This window comes from Hypomesus nipponensis, chromosome 13 (assembly GCF_054491055.1).
Source record: "Hypomesus nipponensis isolate SF chromosome 13, ASM5449105v1, whole genome shotgun sequence".
Taxonomy (NCBI): domain Eukaryota; kingdom Metazoa; phylum Chordata; class Actinopteri; order Osmeriformes; family Osmeridae; genus Hypomesus; species Hypomesus nipponensis.
The window spans coordinates 18925045-18942950 of NC_140373.1; the positions used below are offsets into that span (position 1 = coordinate 18925045).

General features: G+C 41.2%; 1 long non-coding RNA gene across 5 annotated transcripts; it reads right to left on the reverse strand.

The window, feature by feature from the left end:
- Nucleotides 1–10578: 10578 nt before the first annotated feature.
- LOC146260545 (uncharacterized) lies at nt 10579–13500 on the reverse strand. 5 transcript variants are annotated; one of them, XR_014729433.1, is made up of 6 exons: nt 12594–13500; nt 11710–11760; nt 11528–11590; nt 11080–11269; nt 10884–10986; nt 10579–10692 (listed from the first exon to the last, which is right to left on the reverse strand). It is a non-coding gene; the product is annotated as an uncharacterized LOC146260545 (long non-coding RNA). The 5 variants fall into 5 exon arrangements; XR_014729430.1 differs by having other exon boundaries at nt 11087–11258; nt 12594–13486; XR_014729432.1 differs by lacking the exon at nt 12594–13500 and having other exon boundaries at nt 11710–12537.
- Between the last annotated feature and the right edge of the window lie 4406 nt (nt 13501–17906).

Consider the following 17906-nt stretch of genomic DNA (forward strand, 5'->3'; position numbering starts at 1 on the left):
CCTGCTCTCTACACGTCACAGCCCCTTCACTCTGATTGGTCCTCTGGTCTGCAGGGAGTTGAAAATGTTGTCTCAACCGGGGACTGGTTTGAGCATATTTGATAATATTGCAAAGCCATGTTAAATAGTCTACGCAGTGATGTCATATTGGAACGTTTGTACCTGCGTGCACAAGGATGCTGTTGTGAGCATGCACAAAATAAAACTAAAGAATGTCTAATAAAGGGAGAACTACCACTCTCAGGAAACTTCTGGGTTCTGAACTGGTTGCAGTTCCACTCAAGTTTCATATGAGGGCGCTAACGGTCGAGTGGATATAATGTTTTGTCTAGTAATTTGAATTCTGAATTCGAAAGGGGAGGCAAAAAAATACACACAGCTGGGTGTTAGATTTTTTAAAAGTCGCCTTTCCGTTCTAAAAAGCCTTTGAAAATGTCATTGACGTCATACACATCGTACGACCAGAGCTACTGCTTGACGGCAAGCTCTGGTTACTTCCACTTATCTCTCAAGTCATCGACAACACAGCTGACAGGTTAGGCTCTCCCTGTCTATACACATTAGTGATGGGGGAAACAAAGCATTCCGAAGCAACGAGCTATTTGACACAATTGTGTCGAAAAAGTATCGCTTTTTCGAAACGTTCGATACATCTTCTCCCAAGGGACATCTGCTGGTCGAATTATGGCATGGCGACTGTATCGAGCAGTCGAATGTTTCGAATTAATGTCGATTAATGTATTATACAGCGTCCGTAAATAGGCCTATGTCTCCACTCTATAACATACGAATATTAGTGATTTCTGGTGTCTTTTTAAGCGTTTAAATAAAACGCTGTTTGTCTCAGCTGCTCGTGTGACGTCCGAACAACTGGTTTTTGCCCATTTGAAGCCACGCTCGACACGTTTGTGTCGGTACAAATTGTTTCAAAAGGTCGATACCACTTCGTGAGCACGGTATCGAGCGTAACACTAATACACATGCTAGAAAGAGTTTTGGCTTGCTAATGTTGTTGCTAATGTTGCTAATGCTCTGACATTCTGGTTCTGCTTCGGATGCCATCAAGCGGGATCTCTGGTCGTCGTCAGTCCTTTACTAACCAATCAGCATTCGTTAGCAGAATGCTAGCGTGTTATGGGCAACAGCGACTTACCCTGTAAGAAATCGAAAGGACATTAGTACTCGTTCATTCAACTTTAATCTATGTTGAACATGCAAAAACTACAATCAAATCTGAGATTTATCAACAACAATCAGGCGAAAGAGACACATTTAGCCGTTTAGCTCCATAGACTCCCATTCATTTTGCACTCGACCGTGATCACTCCCAGTGGAACTCTGGTGGAACTGCAACAAAATTCGGTACAATGGGGCATAATAGGGAGTGGACAGGCTCTCCTTAATCCTCCTATTGTGTTTGGGTCAAATTTGACCCATTTTGAAGTTTAGATGCATGAAAAACACCTTAAAATTGTTTTGATCAAAATAATGCCTGGTCTACTGGATACAATCAAACACAATTTGATCAGTTCTCTTTTTTATACCTATAAAAAAAAAGTTACACCTGTGGTGTTGAGGATCAAATTAGACCCGGTAGTAATTCTGGGTGGTTTAAGCAGGGAAATAAACAGTAAATGTTGCCAAATCATCATAAACAACTAAAAGGTCAACAACACTACAAATAAAAACCTACAATAATAGTATATTAATATTGTGTAAAAGTATTCAAATCATGTTTCATACCACTGACATTGACTTGAATTCAATTGTAACATGCAGCAAACACTATGATCCCACCCCACCCCCCCCCACACCCATCCCACTCTCTTTTACTTTTACTCTCTTTTACTTTTACTCTTTACTTTTTTCAATTGGGGAGTGGTAACCTAATTTTGATAAAACCTTCTTTGAGGTCTTACCCACATCCCATTCTGAAGCAGCATATAAGTGAAGCCAAGTTCAGGCATGGCACTCTACACCTCACCCATTGGCCCACGTTCGATACGGCGACATTATAAGGCCGCACGGATACTCCTACACTCACTCCCGGTTGTTGTATTATTGTGCTGCTGCCCTCCACCATCCTCATCTCCCCGTGTTTTCTGTATGTTACTATCCATCAGGTGGGATTATTTCTTTATTTGCTGTCTATAGTGTATGTATGTTGTGCTTCTCCTAGATACATCCACTGTGCCAAAGTCAAACCTATTTTCATGTTTTTGGTTATCAATTACTGCTGAAATCTAATATGTGTCTTGACTGAACTGCCGTTGTCAACATGAGCAAAGGATATCTTTTACAGCCTATAGAAATATTCTTATTGACATGACCAACATGGAGGGAAGACTATTGTTTGTCGGAGGGAGCCAGTCGGAGGGAGATTGCCACATTGCCATTTCCACATGTCATTTCAATGCTTACCTGGTGTACCTTCCCGGGGTATACAAATCCAACAATGAAACAAACTCCCTTTATGAGGGAATAACATACACCTGGCCATGGAACAGCTGAGCAGCCAATTGTCCAATTACTTTTGGTCCCTTAAAAAGGGGGGGCCACATATAAAATGTGTTGTAATTCCTACACCGTTCACCTGATTTGGATGTAAATACCCTGAAATTAAAGCTGAAAGTCTGCACTTAAAGCACATCTTGAGCAGATGCTCTTATCCAGAGCGACTTACAGTAAGTACAGGGACATTCCCCCTGAGGCAAGTAGGGTGAAGTGTCTTGCCCAAGGACACAACATTTTGGAACAGCCGGGAATTGATCTGGCAACCTTCAGATTACCAGTCCCGATTCCCTAACCGCTCAGCCACCTGACGCTCAGCCACCTTTGCGGTCCTATAGAACTGACAGATAAAGATGGATACAGAAATGCAATAGCATTTACTGATGATTACAGTGGGATGATTTTTCCATACTTTATTAAAGCAAAGAGTGACACGACAAAAGCTACCGAAAAATTCATAGCAGATGTAGCTCCATATGGAACGATAAAGTGCATAAGGTCTGATAACAGCACAGAGTTTACCGGGCAGGAGTTTCAGTCTTTACTTAAGAGTAACTTGATAACGCATGAGAAAAGTGCACCCTACTCACCTCATCAGAATTGAACTGCCGAAAGAGGTTGGAGAACCTTATTTGAGATGTCTCGATGCATGCTATTGGAGAGTAACCTCCCAAAGCAATTATTGACATATGCTGTACAGACAGCAGCTCAAATCCGCAACAGGTGCTACAGTAAGCGGCTAGAACAGACACCTTACCGTGTTTTCAAAGGAAAAACACCTAACCTATCTAACATGAAGATATTTGGCTCTGAATGCTACGTATATCTAGCCTGGTCCTTACCAGACTCTCGTACATTTCATTTGTACAGAGAGTCTGGCCTCGCTCCATTGACAAGCGTTGACTTCCTTGTAGGCAGGTACTCTGTTGAAGTTTAAAACTATTGGATCTGCCCAGAGCCACTCTGGGCAGATCGCCATTGCAATCTGCCCCATCGCTGGCGTTTGCCTTAGCCAATTCCTTCACCACTACTGTAACAGAGATAGTTGCCGTAGCTGAAAAATCAAACTGTTCCTGAACCCCGTGGGGAGGAGGGCCACAACATCATAGCCACCAACAAAACTCAGCAAAACTTGTCCTTGCTCCGGCTTTAGCTGTTGGATATTCGGCAGCGTTGCCACAACGGACTGAATGGCTTCGCTCGCATATTTCTCCGCCGCCATTACGGAACTACAACACAAACTACTCAGTCACTCTCTTTGTTCGCTGATTGGCCGGTTGAAAATCAACCTGCAAAATCTGACTTACGTACCGAATGGCCAGATATAGTAAAGAAGCAAAATCAAAATTGAGCGGAAGTACGTAGGAGGGCAGAGCCAGGCTAACGTATATTAGCAGGATAAGAAAGAGCTGGATTCTAGATGCAAAAATTGGATCCTTGAAGGCTATCACAAATATAGTCCAGCATATAACGTGTATTATCCCGAGACCTAAAACATAGGCTGGTGAAATTTATCACTAAAAGTAGTACAGATAGCCAGACTCAGACAGATTGTGACATGGGGGAAAACATTGAGAGTAATGGAGATACACCACCGAAGAGAGTAAACCGAGACAGCCTAAGGAGAGTAAAGAGTCCAATGTTGAGAAGACTGCTGAGGCAGGTCCGAGCCAGACAGATAGTACTCAGAGAAAAGAGATACCCTACGAGACAGAGAAAGGTCCCAGAGTCCTTAAAAGAGAACCAGTGTAAAGCTGAGTGTAATGACGAAAGTGAAAATGTTGATTATTTTTACAGAGTGACTTATGATGTACCTAGAACACTTGAAGAGGCAATGGATTCTAAGAAGTCAAAAATGTGGGCTGACACAATGAAAGAGGAGATGAACGAGAGAATGAGACTTTCACTCTGACCCCACTGCCAAGAGGCAAACAGTGGGAGGTCGCTGGGTATATGCAGTGAAAGAGAGCCCAGATGGATCTGAGACTTGTAAAGCCAGATGTGTTGCAAAGGGGTATAGTCAAGTGGAAGGGATTGATTATAAAGAGACCTTTTCACTGAAAGCTAACATGACCTTCGTACAAGCATCAATGCAGGTGGCTGTACAGGAGAATCTTACCCTACACCAAATGGATGTGAAAACCGGAAGGTTTTGAGATCAAGTCAAAAAGTTTTTTGACACTTAGTGTGTAAACTCAACAAGTCATTGTATGGTTTAAAACAGTCTGGGCGTAACTGGAACATGTTACTGCATGATGACCTTACAGAGAATGGGTTTGTGCAAAATGATGCTGATCATTGTGTCTACAGCAAACAATCTGAGAACGAGAAAGTGATTCTGTTAGTATGGGTAGATGACTTAATCATAGCAGGGAGTGACAACACCTTACTCAGTGATGAAATGTTGAAGAGAAGGTTTAATATGAAAGATATGGGTCCACTTAAACACTTCCTGGGTATCGATTTCAGACAGAGTGAGGGAGAGATCAAAATGACTCAAAAGAGGCACGTAGAGAAGATATTAGCAACATTTTGAATGTCCGAAGGCAAACCGAGATCCACCCCATGTGAGCAAAAGTTAAACTTTGACAGTGAGGGTGAAGTTATTGATGCAACAGGATATAGAGAGATAGTAGGTAGCTTGATATACATTATGACATGTACCAGACCTGGGGCCTGTACTACGAATCAGGATTTGGCATAAGCGAGGTAACTTCAGGTTCAACCCAGGGTTTTCTGTACTACGACGGTGGATCACTTGTTAACGGGGTAGATCGCCATGGTAACACATGCTGAACGGCTAACCTGGTAGGGAGCAGGTTAAGTTGGAGATCAGAGAACAACCGGTATAAAAACCCTGCCCACTACTCATTCTTGACGATAACGTCGTCACTGTTCATTGAAGATCCTGTGGAGCTTGGGGCGTGGATAGTGAGAGGTGCGCTCAGAAGAGCCAGAACATTTAGAGACCGGCAAAACCCTTTTGCCTTCCCTCATGAGTATCTTTCTGAAAGATATAGATTCTTAGCCGAGGGAATTACGTATATTGCCAGCTTCTTGAGCCGTATGTTGCCAATGCGACACATTGAAGCTGTGCACTCAACAGTCCCACAGACTGTGTATGCATAGCGTTTCGTTATTTCGCTATGGGTACTTTTGTAGTGAGGGTGATGCGGAGAACCTGAACAAGAACACGGTCTGCCGCGCAATTTGCAACATATTTTCTTTAATGGCTGTTGCCACCATATTCTGATTAATGGAGTGATGAAAATTAGATATCCAAAGTGCCCTTTCTAAAACCTTGGACTCTAATATGTTGACAACATGAAACAAGGTTTTTCACTCAATGTTCTTATTTCTGTTCTGGAAATGTATGCAAATGATATCATATTTTACAATTTAATCATTTGCTCATTTAAACATACATTTACAGGAAACTAGTAATGAAAACAATATTTGACCTACTATTAGTTATCAACTGGGGAGGTTTCATGTTGATATGTTATCCCTATTCACTGGGGTGTCTCCCCTTAACCCTTTTGTCCTTGGGTTGCTTTGACCCATTTTCTAATCATTTCCATATCAGAAATTGGGATTTCTTTCAACCAAAACCTTTCAAACCAAAAAGAATAATGGGTATCTGTACAAAGCTCTTTACAAATGATGCATAAATGATAATTTCACTACTTTCATTGAATTTTGATGTTTCATTCACTTTTATAGCATTTTTCAAAAATAATAAATAGGACATTGAAAGAGAGAAGTGTTGAAAACCCCCACAAAAGATTCAAAAGGCACAACAAAAAAGCCACAAAAAGGTAAAAAAATACAAAATCGTAGAAAAAAAAGTTGAACAAATACATCCTCATGTGTTCTCCCTTCCCTAGGAACACAGAAAATATGTCAGAGTAACTAAGTTTAGTGTCATTCATTCAGTCATGTACTATCTCTTCTCATATTCCAGTTTTTCTGTCTCCAGCCTTGTTTTTTTTAATTAAAAGCCTCTTATAGTTGAGCTCCAGCATTCTTTTATACAGGGCCCTCACATTGTCTGCTCCAACCTGAAACCAATGAAGAACATTATCCTTTTGCAAGGCACACTTGGAGAAAGCTGAAGGAGTCCATATGACTACTGTGTTTTAAGGTTCATTGCTTATACCTTATGTCTTTGTGTTGGCCTTGAAGTGGAGGCCCTAGGCTCAGGGGGAGGAAGAAGTTCCTCTTCCTGCTGAGTTTAACACCATAGCAATTTAATCAATTGAGTCATATTTGAAATGAGCACTTTAAGGACTTCTGTCTTATGTTGAAACCAAAATAAACAGGCAGACACAGTTTCCTGATCATCTAGGACCTCCACTTGAGAAAGTAAATGGTATATTTGATCAATATTCAGCAACCACATATGGCATACATACTGGCGTATGACTATTAGTTTCACAGTTACCTCTGCATGGCACAGTGGGACGACATTGGGTGGTTGCAGCAACACCACCGTATTTCCTGTCACTGCAGAGAACAGTAATACATTTCACTCCCACAATATTCATAAATAATTGTTGAATGAACATGGTCACATAGATTACTTGAAACATCCACATGCCTGGACTTCCAACCTGCTGACACCAGGGTCTGAAGAAATGCCCCCTTCAACTCCTTCCATCATGTGGTGACCCTGATAGCTGGAGGGCCAGCTCCTCGGCAGGAGTGAAGTAAGATTTGTAAGATTATTGTCTGCGCCTCCTGCGTGAAATATGCGGCTCTTGTTTTGTCTATGTTTGCGATTAGACATACGGTGCAAACACCGCCCCTTTCTGCGAACTCGCACGTCTCTAGATTGGAAAGATTTGGGTTGAGTTAGAGAATTGATAACCGCCGTCGTAGTACCGCTTATCGTGATTGCGATTGTTAGGCTTCGCGTAGCCGGGTAACTGAAAGTAATCCAGAGCAGGTTGATCTTGATTTGTAGTACAGGCACCTGACCTGAGCTGTGTTGTTAGTAAACTATCTCAATATCTAGCAGAACCAAAGCAACAACATTGGGCTACAGCAAAACACATACTGAGGTAATTAAAGGGTACTATAGATCAAAAACTACACTACCAGAAATGTGAGGAAAGCCTACTACAGCTGGAGGGGTATAGTGATGCTGATTGGGCAGCCCATAGGGATGATAGGATGAGCACAAGTGGATACTGTTTCAGCTTAACCCTTATTGTTATCTTCGGGTCATTCTGACCCATCAGTCATTGTGACCCACCGTCGTTTGCGACAACTTTACCATATACAAAAACAAACAAAAAAGTGAAGCATTTTCTTTTAACTGTTGGGCTGTCTCAGACCCCCCACATTGCGGGGCTAAAAGAAAAGGCAGCACAAGGGTTAACTAAGAATGGTCCAGTTATATTGTGGAAGAGTAGGTAACAGCCAACGGTGGCATTATCCACCTGGGAAGCTGAGTATGAGGCACTAGCAGCCACTACTGAAGAGAGTATGTACCTTGTATAACTACTTAGAGGAATTGATAGTAGTAACTAGCATGTACCAGTCAAGATATATGAGGACAACCAGGGGCCGGTAGCTTTATCTAAGAACCCAGTATGCAGGCAGAGAAACAAACACATAGATATAAAGTAGGGTGAGTTCAGGTAATGTGGGACATCAGGTAAAGTGGGACAGTTATGCATTTTGATGATTTAATATGTGCAAAACCGACATCCAATCACCAGAGCTGATCTTGACTTGTAAATACAACACTTCTAATCACTATGCAGTGGTTTTTATTTGTCTGACATCATCAGACTATGCATGATCTGGCTTGACAAGAGGTCTATACAGAAAAAATGCATCCAAAGTTCGGCGGCATATGACATTATATTTCTTAATGATAAGGCTGGCAAACGAATTTAAATGAAGTTACAGTGAGTACTATTGCAGCATATTGAAGGGATTTAACCACTGATTGAAACACACACTAAAATGTGTAAAATAATGCTTTGTTAGAAGAAGAAAAAACTTTTATGTGACTGTCTCACATTACCTGATCATGTCAGGTAATGTGGGACATCTAGTAATGCTTTGTTTATGCTAAAAAAGTAATTTAATTCGACAGTTCTCAAATGTTTAATACCAATGCATCATACTGCACTTAAGTTACCAACTAAATAACAACTTACACTGTCATTGAACCAGCGCTTTCAGACTTGTAAGCGTGACCGCCAATGCTAGTCCAATAAAATGCTAACGCAGCGGGACTAGCTAGCTAGCACATATACTGCAGATCCCTAAGGTTTACATCAGTTACCTATTGTATAAGTCAAACCTCACAACTAAATGAATCTTGCCACACCATTACACCTAGCATTGTTTTATATAAACATATTATTATTATATTAGCAGAATAGGCTGACAGATGACTTTACCAAACAAGCTGTCCCACATTACCTGAAAATGCTGCCTGAGTGAGAGAGGGGCTCATATGTTTGAAAGTGTTTAGCTTCTAAAATATTGTGTATTCCCATTTCATTCCAACATGAAAATGTTCCTAAGTCCTAAAACAATTTACAGAAACACCACTGGGGTGAGTTAACAATTATTTTGTAAGTTTACTGGAGCCTCTACCAAAATGTGTCCCATATTACCTGTGTAGGGCTGTTTTGGCAGCCCCTTTGTCACTGGTCACCCAGACACTCATCTGGGACAGTTGTTGATTTGCATGAATGCTAAAATGACAATCACACCTTGATGACACACCTCTGGAGAGGTGGTCTCAACAGTTGAAGAGGAAGGTGGACAGAGGAAGACTCTGAAATTATCATTAAAAGTTGTGTTCTTGAAAATAAGGTTCTAAACAGCTTTAAATGTCATGTTTGATATGCTTTTGTTTCTTATTTTGTGTGTTATATTCTAGTAATAATTTTAACACTGTAACATGTACATGTACAGGGTTTACAGAGTTTGTGCCTGCAGCAGACCAACATATGTTTAACATATTCCTTTGTCTTGCAAGGGCACCACTTGGTCTACTGCAGTCTTGATTAATGATCCAATTTGAATTTGTATGCGTTAGACAACTTTTCAGTCATGTGACCGGTGTCCCCATTTTAGTCATGTTTGGGTGTATATAGGAAGAAGTTTTTACCAATCACTTGGAGTTCTGTTTACGATACAGCTCCGGTGCGTTAGGCGCCTAGTCCTCATTGTGAATACCTTTGTTAACCATTGCTCTGAAGGTATGTTTTGTACTTGATGATATTTCATTATCATTGTATTGATTATCTTGCTATTTAGATAATAAACTATTAATGTGTGCATTTTAAAGTTACTTGTTCTCCTTGAAACGTATCTATCAAGCTACGGCGGTGAAAACTTTGATCTAGTCTGGTTGATGCGGCTAACTGATTATAAACATAGACTTTTGGAGTAGGTTTTAACTTAAGGCCTCTGAGTCACTTACAGTGGATCTCCACGCTCCGAAGGAATTTACCGGGGCCTCTGAGTGATCGATTACATATCCTACTAGGTCTACTATGGTTAAAATCCATATTATAGTAGAGATAAACGACTGTTTAGTGAACACGCATACTTTAGGGTCGGTGCTCTGATCAAGCAGACGATTTTTACCTACGTCAGAGTTTCATGTCATTAACTGTTTAGCGCTCAAGGTTACAGGTAACGCACTTGTGCACATTGTCAAAAATTGGAGTCAGATATTAACGAGTCAATTATCTCCCTGAGAATCTAACCAAAGGTGACTTGTGGTTCCCAAGCCAGGGACAAACACCAAGCGCGTCTCTGGCCTTTCGATTCACAGCCTACACCTGAAATCACCCTCCCAGCTAACACAGTTACGTTCCCCTTACGTTGCCGCAACGTCACTCGTTGACCAAACATACGTTGCCGCAACGTCTTTGGCGACGTTGCGGGACCGTGCATCTGTGGGGCGCCAGTAGGTTGCCGCAACGTCATCTTGTGACGTTGCCAGTCATAATAGGCTACATAGCCAACTTCAGGAGGACTATGTTTGTGTGGTGTGTTGCCTAACTCAAGCTAATCATAAACAAGGCAGCATTTCCATGTAACATTCAGTCATTTTATTTCAAACAAAGTGCCAGTGAATACAGTGAATGAAACAGTGAATGAACATCTTCTGCCAGTCCCCGCTACAGGTCCTGTCTGTTGGCCCTGACAATGAAGCACAAAATAAGTTAGTGTCCTATCAACATAATTGCACGTATGAAAGGGGCTATACAAGTCATAAATTAATCACATCTAGAATAATATACATCATCAAAAAAATATTATGGGATTCTAGTTTTTGGTCACATAGCCATGTGAAAGGTTGGATTGGGAAGCTGCCATCATCATTCATTCACCTGGCTTGTTTTGAATGGGCTGCCGGGGCGTGTTTGAGTGTCTACGCTGTGAGGAGCTCCACAGCCTTCTCTCCTAGTCCCGTCTTCCACTTCATCACAGCATCTGCAATTAGAAGTCATGAACTTATTGTTAGCACCAATTTGAACGTTGAACACTGCGTGTAAGCCATAGTTCATGGCATCTCAAAACACCTACCACTCACTTTCGGAACTCCAGCACCTTAAGGCGCTCCTCAAGGTCTTGGAGTTCAGCCTGTGTTTGGGCCACCTGTAGGTCATCACTGGCACCTCTTCAGCATGTTTGCCCTGTCGTCGCCTGAATAGGAGAGCCTCTCGCTGGTTCTCCTCCAATGTCTCCATCTTCTGGAACATAACCTGTAATGTGTCTGTCAGTAAAGACAAGTAAAACAAGTTTACAAGAGTTAACATGATTGGCATACACTGTGGTTCTTCTAGATTAGCTGTAACATTGATGTAAATAACACATGTTACCTTGAATGGCTGTATACAAAGCATTTGTAAGACAACATTTGTTGTTTTGACAAATATGTATCCCCCTGCCACGATCAGAACAACTTAAGTATGCCTTACAATGAGTTGGCAATGCTATTGAGAAGCTTTGAGTGTCTTATATTTGCACTTGCCTGGCTGCCAGCTGTTTTCCTGGACCCCATATGGGTTCTCCTCTACCTGACCAGAGTTGACACCTAGGAGTCAGGTGATGCAAAAGTTTTAAGTCATGCTTTTGCTTCAAAACATAGCCTTTAGGGTTGCCATGGTTCATACAATTATTGTCACTGTTAAAAACGGTCATTCATTACTTTACCATAATTTCCCAGGGACACAGTGCTAGGCCGTGTGGCGATGGTAGGATACTCTGTACAGAAATGAAAGTGGAATGTAGTTTAAGTACATAGTATTAGCATTTTGATATAAAAGGATCAGCATCGCACATGCGTGATCGTTCGAAAGCAGGGCCCCACACTGCGTAGCGTCGCACATGTGTGATTCTGAACATTACAAACGACTATTTTCCGATAGACAAACAATGTGACAAACGCTATAGTATGGCTTCAAAATTTACAATTAGTATGCTAACAAGTAACACTAGCAGGTAGGAGCATTGCTACGAGTATTATGCTAGGTTGCTATACGGAAGCTAATAAAAGCTACCTAGCTGCCGTATTGGAAAAAAACTCACTCGTGGAAGCGTCGGAAAAACTCACGCATCTTAAGGTTAAAATGAATAAACGTATCCAAAAACAGATGGCATGTACAAATTGGAAGAATTAGTGACATGAATCATGATACTTTTATAGACGCCATTGCTGTGCCGACTGATCAAAACGTGATCAGCCACGCGCTATCTCCACAATCTTCCAGGGCTAAATAAACTATTTTGGGACAAGGTTTTTTCTAGTTCTGAACATTTATTTTTACTGATTCTTTTGTGGGTGATTTGTGAGACGCTAAACTTTGTATGTATTTTCAGTATTTAACTTTCTGGAGGGTTTAGCATAACTCTACAGTACATTATAATAGCTTTACTACTTGCTAGTAGCTAGCGAAAGCCTAACGTAAACAATGTTAAACTGAAACAGATAACCAGGCTTAATAGCCCAAATTTCATACCTATACGTAATAGCATCCTCCATCCGATTTCAGAAAATATCTTTATATATTTAAATCTATTTCTGTAAAGAAACTCACCTTTGAAGTAGCTAATTTCCAGTTGAAATCCATGCGTTCAGTTGCAAACTCTTCTCTGAAATCCCAGTTTCAGAGATGCGTTGAAATGGGCATGCGCAAAGTCGTTGCTCAGGGGCAGACTGAGCAAACCTAGGTTTGCTAAGGAAGAATTGTAATATTCTGTGATGACTCATGTCTTTGGAAATACAACTTGAGAATCGCTTGCCTTTTGGCCACATTTAACAATTTTGTATTACAAAATTATTGCAGCTCAGATTTGCATTGTGTGTCATACAGCTTTGGTGTGCTGGACAAAGAATGTTTGCTTAATCATGTTACACATCACACATTGATTGCTTTTGTACATGTAAAGGATGAAATACTTATATTTTAATATAGGCCTAAGGCTAAGAATATAAGAATTATATTCAAAATTCAGTCTTTTATTTATTAAAGGTATGTTCCTGCATATGACCATGCTGGGGCTGAGCTGCACATGAATTACATACATTGTCTACATTTATACGTGCTGGGTGCAACATTTAATATTGTGTGATTGAAATTCATGTAGACTATGGCTAAATTACAAAAGTGTCAGAACTGAGAGCAATCCAGTGTGATCTCTCCATGATAAACCACTGCACTTGAGATCCGTTGTCCTGCGACCAAAGAGCGACTTAACGGCAACTTAACCCATGGTACCAAAATGAATGTATCCAACCGACCAAGGTACAATGTCGCGGCAACGTTGCCCACGGACCTAAAAATGACGTTACCAGCCGACCAAGGTACAACGTTGCCGCAACGTTGTCCATGGGACCAAAAAATAACGTAACCAGCCGACTAAGGTACAACGTCGCGGCAACGTTGCCCACGGACCTAAAAATGACGTTACCAGCCGACCAAGGTACGACGTCGCGGCAACGTTGCCCACGGACCTAGAAATGACGTTACCAGCCGACCAAGGTACGACGTCGCGGCAACGTTGCCCACGGACCTAAAAATAACGTAACCAGCCGACCAAGGTACGACGTCGCGGCAACGTTGCCCACGGACCTAAACATGACGTTACCAGCCGACCAAGGGACGACGTCGCGGCAACGTTGCCCACAGGTCTAAAAATAACGTAACCAGCCGACCAAGATACAACGTCGTAGCAACGTTGTCCATGGGACCAACTGGCAACATTCCCTTTATAACGTTGCCACAACGTTGCCACGACGTTGCCAGAAGGTAACGTCGCGGGTTACCAACTGAGCACCTACTGGCAACGTTGCCGCAACGTCATGCGTTAGCTGGGCTATCACTTTGTACGGTCTGCACACGCGGAAGGGTAAATCTCTATCGAATACTGTCCTACTACAAACATGGTAGCTGATGTACTTACGAAGCCAATGACAAAAGCAAAGTTTGAGAGTTTCAAGGGGTATTTGTTCGGAGAGTAATGTGAACTGTCGGATGTAAATTTTTCTTTGGAACACTGCCAGTATGCCAAATGTTTTATTTTGGAGTTATGTATTTTTGTTTTTTATCTACCACTATAGAAAGCTATACACATGTCTTTGAGTGGGAGTGTTGAGCATATTTGATAATATAGCAAAGCCATGTTAAATTGTCCATGCAGTGATATCATATTGGAACGTGTGTGCCTGCGTGTACTAGGATGCTGTTGAGAGCACGCACAAAATAAAACGGTCAGTGTGAATTCCTAGACCAAAGAGGGATGGTAGTCTGTACTCTTTTCTCCCGTGAATATTAACTACTAGTAGGTACTAACTAACCACATTGGTGACTGAAAACGATAGATTGCTGCAGAAATGTCTAACGCTACAGAAATTCAGTTTCGTTATTTAGAAGCAAATTCGTGTTTAGGCTACAACCGATAATCAGCTGCTTTCAAAGGAGCAGGCCAGAGAACAGAACAACAATATTAAGTGGATATCCCTTCAGATATATAGATCAGTGAATTGTTACATGAATTAATGTGTTTACGGATGTCAAAACTGCCTGAATATTGCAAATGTACATGCGCTGTATGGTGAATTAGGCCTACACTTATGACAGCTGGCTCAACCATTGTGCATGTAATTACTTTTGTTATTAACTAAATGTTTAGATGTTTGGGCTGGTAAGACAATTTAACAGAGAACTAGTATAGTATATTTTTATCAACATAACATAGGCTATTTATAACGTAGGAGACAGCAGACAAATGAAGGCTACATAATAATTTGCATGAATGTAGGCTACCACAGCATTGGCAATTTGACTAGATGTGGAGGTTTTGTGATCTGAGAAATATAGGTAAACCACTGAGAAGGAATGTCATCACCAGCTGCATCATGGGCACTGCACTATCTATAATTCCAGAAATCTGTGTCACCGACGTCATCGCAGACACTGTGCCCTATCTATAATTCCAGAAATCTGCGTTTTATCTTGGGTACTATGCAGAATTTAACATAAAAAAGTGGAAAATGTGCAATTGCTTACTTTGAAGTTCTGTTAATCAACTCAAATATACAGTCTTCAACATCAAATGGTGCACATACAGTATATTATGCTAAAATATATTAAAATTGTCTATCTACTTTGATGTATGCAGTGAAGTAATTGTTTTATACATACTTTTCACACTGCACAGTGATTCTTTGTGCCATTCATAATTTATTTTACTCAATTCAAGTGTGAGCTTGATGGTTTGCAGACACCCTTTTCATACATGCTTTTTGTGTAGTTTTCTAGACTGGGTCAACCACATGTGGGTGAGTTGGGACAGTTACAGTGGCAGCTGGTCAATAGAGGGCAAAAAGTATTTTCACCATTTTTGTTTTTCATGTAGTATATTTTTCTAAACAATAACTACTCATTTTAAGCATGACTGTGTTAAGAAAATACACAATAAGGTGTTGTGTAGCCTATATATACACAAATTCTGTCTTGGGATAAATTTGCTTCATGCTCAACATCTTTAGGTGCTGGGCCGAAGCCATAGACTTGTATATTTATTTATTTATTGTTTATTTTGGGCGCAATGGCCAATACACAAATACATTAGAGTAGACACAGCTACTTTTGTCTTCCAAGATGGCGTCCCCATTCATTTCTATGAAAAGTACTCAGTGGCGCAGTGAGGCCAGACCCCCACCCATAGACATAATAAAGAGTAGACACCGCATCGACCGCTACTGCCTACTGCTGCTGAGCCACCATCTTGGAACGGGCAACTGCTCCACTCAGTGTAATCTGTTTGGCTGGGGTAATGAGCTGTCATCACATTTAATTAATCATACCGAACTGATTTTCACGCGGTTTGCTTTGCTGCAAACGTCATTCATGTAGCTTTGATACATGGTTGACATGGTTATTCTTTTCACAAAATACAACCAATAGTATGGTCCAGCGGCGTAACAATGACTTGGCGGCCCGAGTGCAGATCTCACCAACGGGCCCCTTACCGACCTATCGTCAGGCGAAATTATTGAGTGTTGAGTTTAGCGATGCGCAGGGAAATTTAGGCTACTTATGATGTACAATTAAGGGTTGCTACAATATGGTTTAATGAAAACACCAATGAAGCTAGCTCATTACAATAACTTTACACATTGTTGTAGGCATAGGCCCTACTTATAGCAAAACCTTTTGATATTTTTCTACTTTCATTTACTTACCTAACAACTACTGCTCCTTCTATGTGAAGATAAATGACGGTTTAAAAAGTGAACGCCTCTGACTCGCGAGTCTCTGGCTCTAGATATGCTTGCAATAGGCCTACAACACGGAATGAGCATAATGGAACAGTCAGTGATGAGCCGACGTATCGGCGACGTTTGAAATAGAGCACAGAGATGAGAAGAAATCTGATCATTTGCCGATGCTTATCCGACTGTCATGTGTGCTATCTGGGTACTAGTCTAAAAAAAACGTCACTTCAATGGTGAATATTTGATTTTATGTTCGTTAGATATGCTAGTTTACTTTTAGTCTATCTAGCTTTAGCTATTTTCCGACTACATCCTGCACATAGTTTACAATATCTAACCTGGCTGCTGCCTGGTATAGCCTAGGCCTATATGTGCATTTTTATGACGTTTAAAAGCCATGTCAACTGCATACACCAGACAAACGTTATGTAAGGGATAATGTATAGAACGCCGGTCATTATCGGGGAAAATAAGCCCCGACAGGGCGAACAGCACCCCGACGCGAAGCGAAGGGGTTTTGTTTCGCCCTGAATGGGCTCAGCCAGGTTATCCCTTACATTATATACATTATCCCACTTATTACACGGCTACTTGCCAACAAAAATAACTTAACACAGTGTGTCTTTTTACAGTTTATTTGTTACCAGTGTTGATCAGCAGAGAAATAGTTCGCCAAAGACTTTGAACTTCATAGACGTTGAACATTCTATAGGCTTCAAATCAGTTGACGTCGCTAAGCAACGGAGAACGCTGGGGTTGAAAAGTTACTGGACTACTTGTGGAGTGCTATGAAAGACGTGAATCTGAGGCAAAAAGTCCACTTCCCTTGACAGCGGTCAGTTATTCATAGCAACGGTCTGTTATCCAAAAATAATTGACTGCAGAACGTGAACATTCAAGTGAATGGGGCATTCTACAGAATTAAGAACAGCCGTGTAATAAGTAATTATTAGCCTACCCTGCTGGCTGAGTTTCACACTCATTGCTGTTGCCGGGCTGGGGGTCAGACGTAGCGTCCTCTTCAACACGCTTCGCCATAAATCCAAATGAGGATAGACAGCTTTGCCACCCTTACATCTTGCTCTTTTTGTTCCTGTCGCTTTCTGGAGCCACTTTTATGTTTAAAGGGCATGGCATGGGGTAGCCTAATTCGCTTCAAAACGCTAATGCAACACAACTGTAGTATCCCAACAACAACTGTCTGTGGTATTCCAACAACTGGATGGGAACAATCATGTGTGGGTGGGCGGGAATCTTTGACAACAATATAACCCAGACATCCTTGCTATTTTTCGAGGGCAATATTACTTGATAAAAACGAGATTTGTTTCATTCAGCAAAAGGCAAATGAGGGAAAATGAATTATTTGCTGTTGTTAAGACTGGCTGTTTTTAAATTGTTTATTGGGCAGGTGATAACTCATAATTATGAATAACTGACACCATAATTGAGAAATGTTTGCGAATTGATGGGACTGGATCATGTCAGATGACTTTTTATTTTACAGCGGAGTAAGGGGCCTGGTCAAGTTGCCTCAAGGGGTCTGGTCAGGTTGTCTCACTTTTACGATGAGATCGAGGACAGCCCCCCTTTCGCCACGGGTCCTAGTGCAGCTGCACACCCTATACTT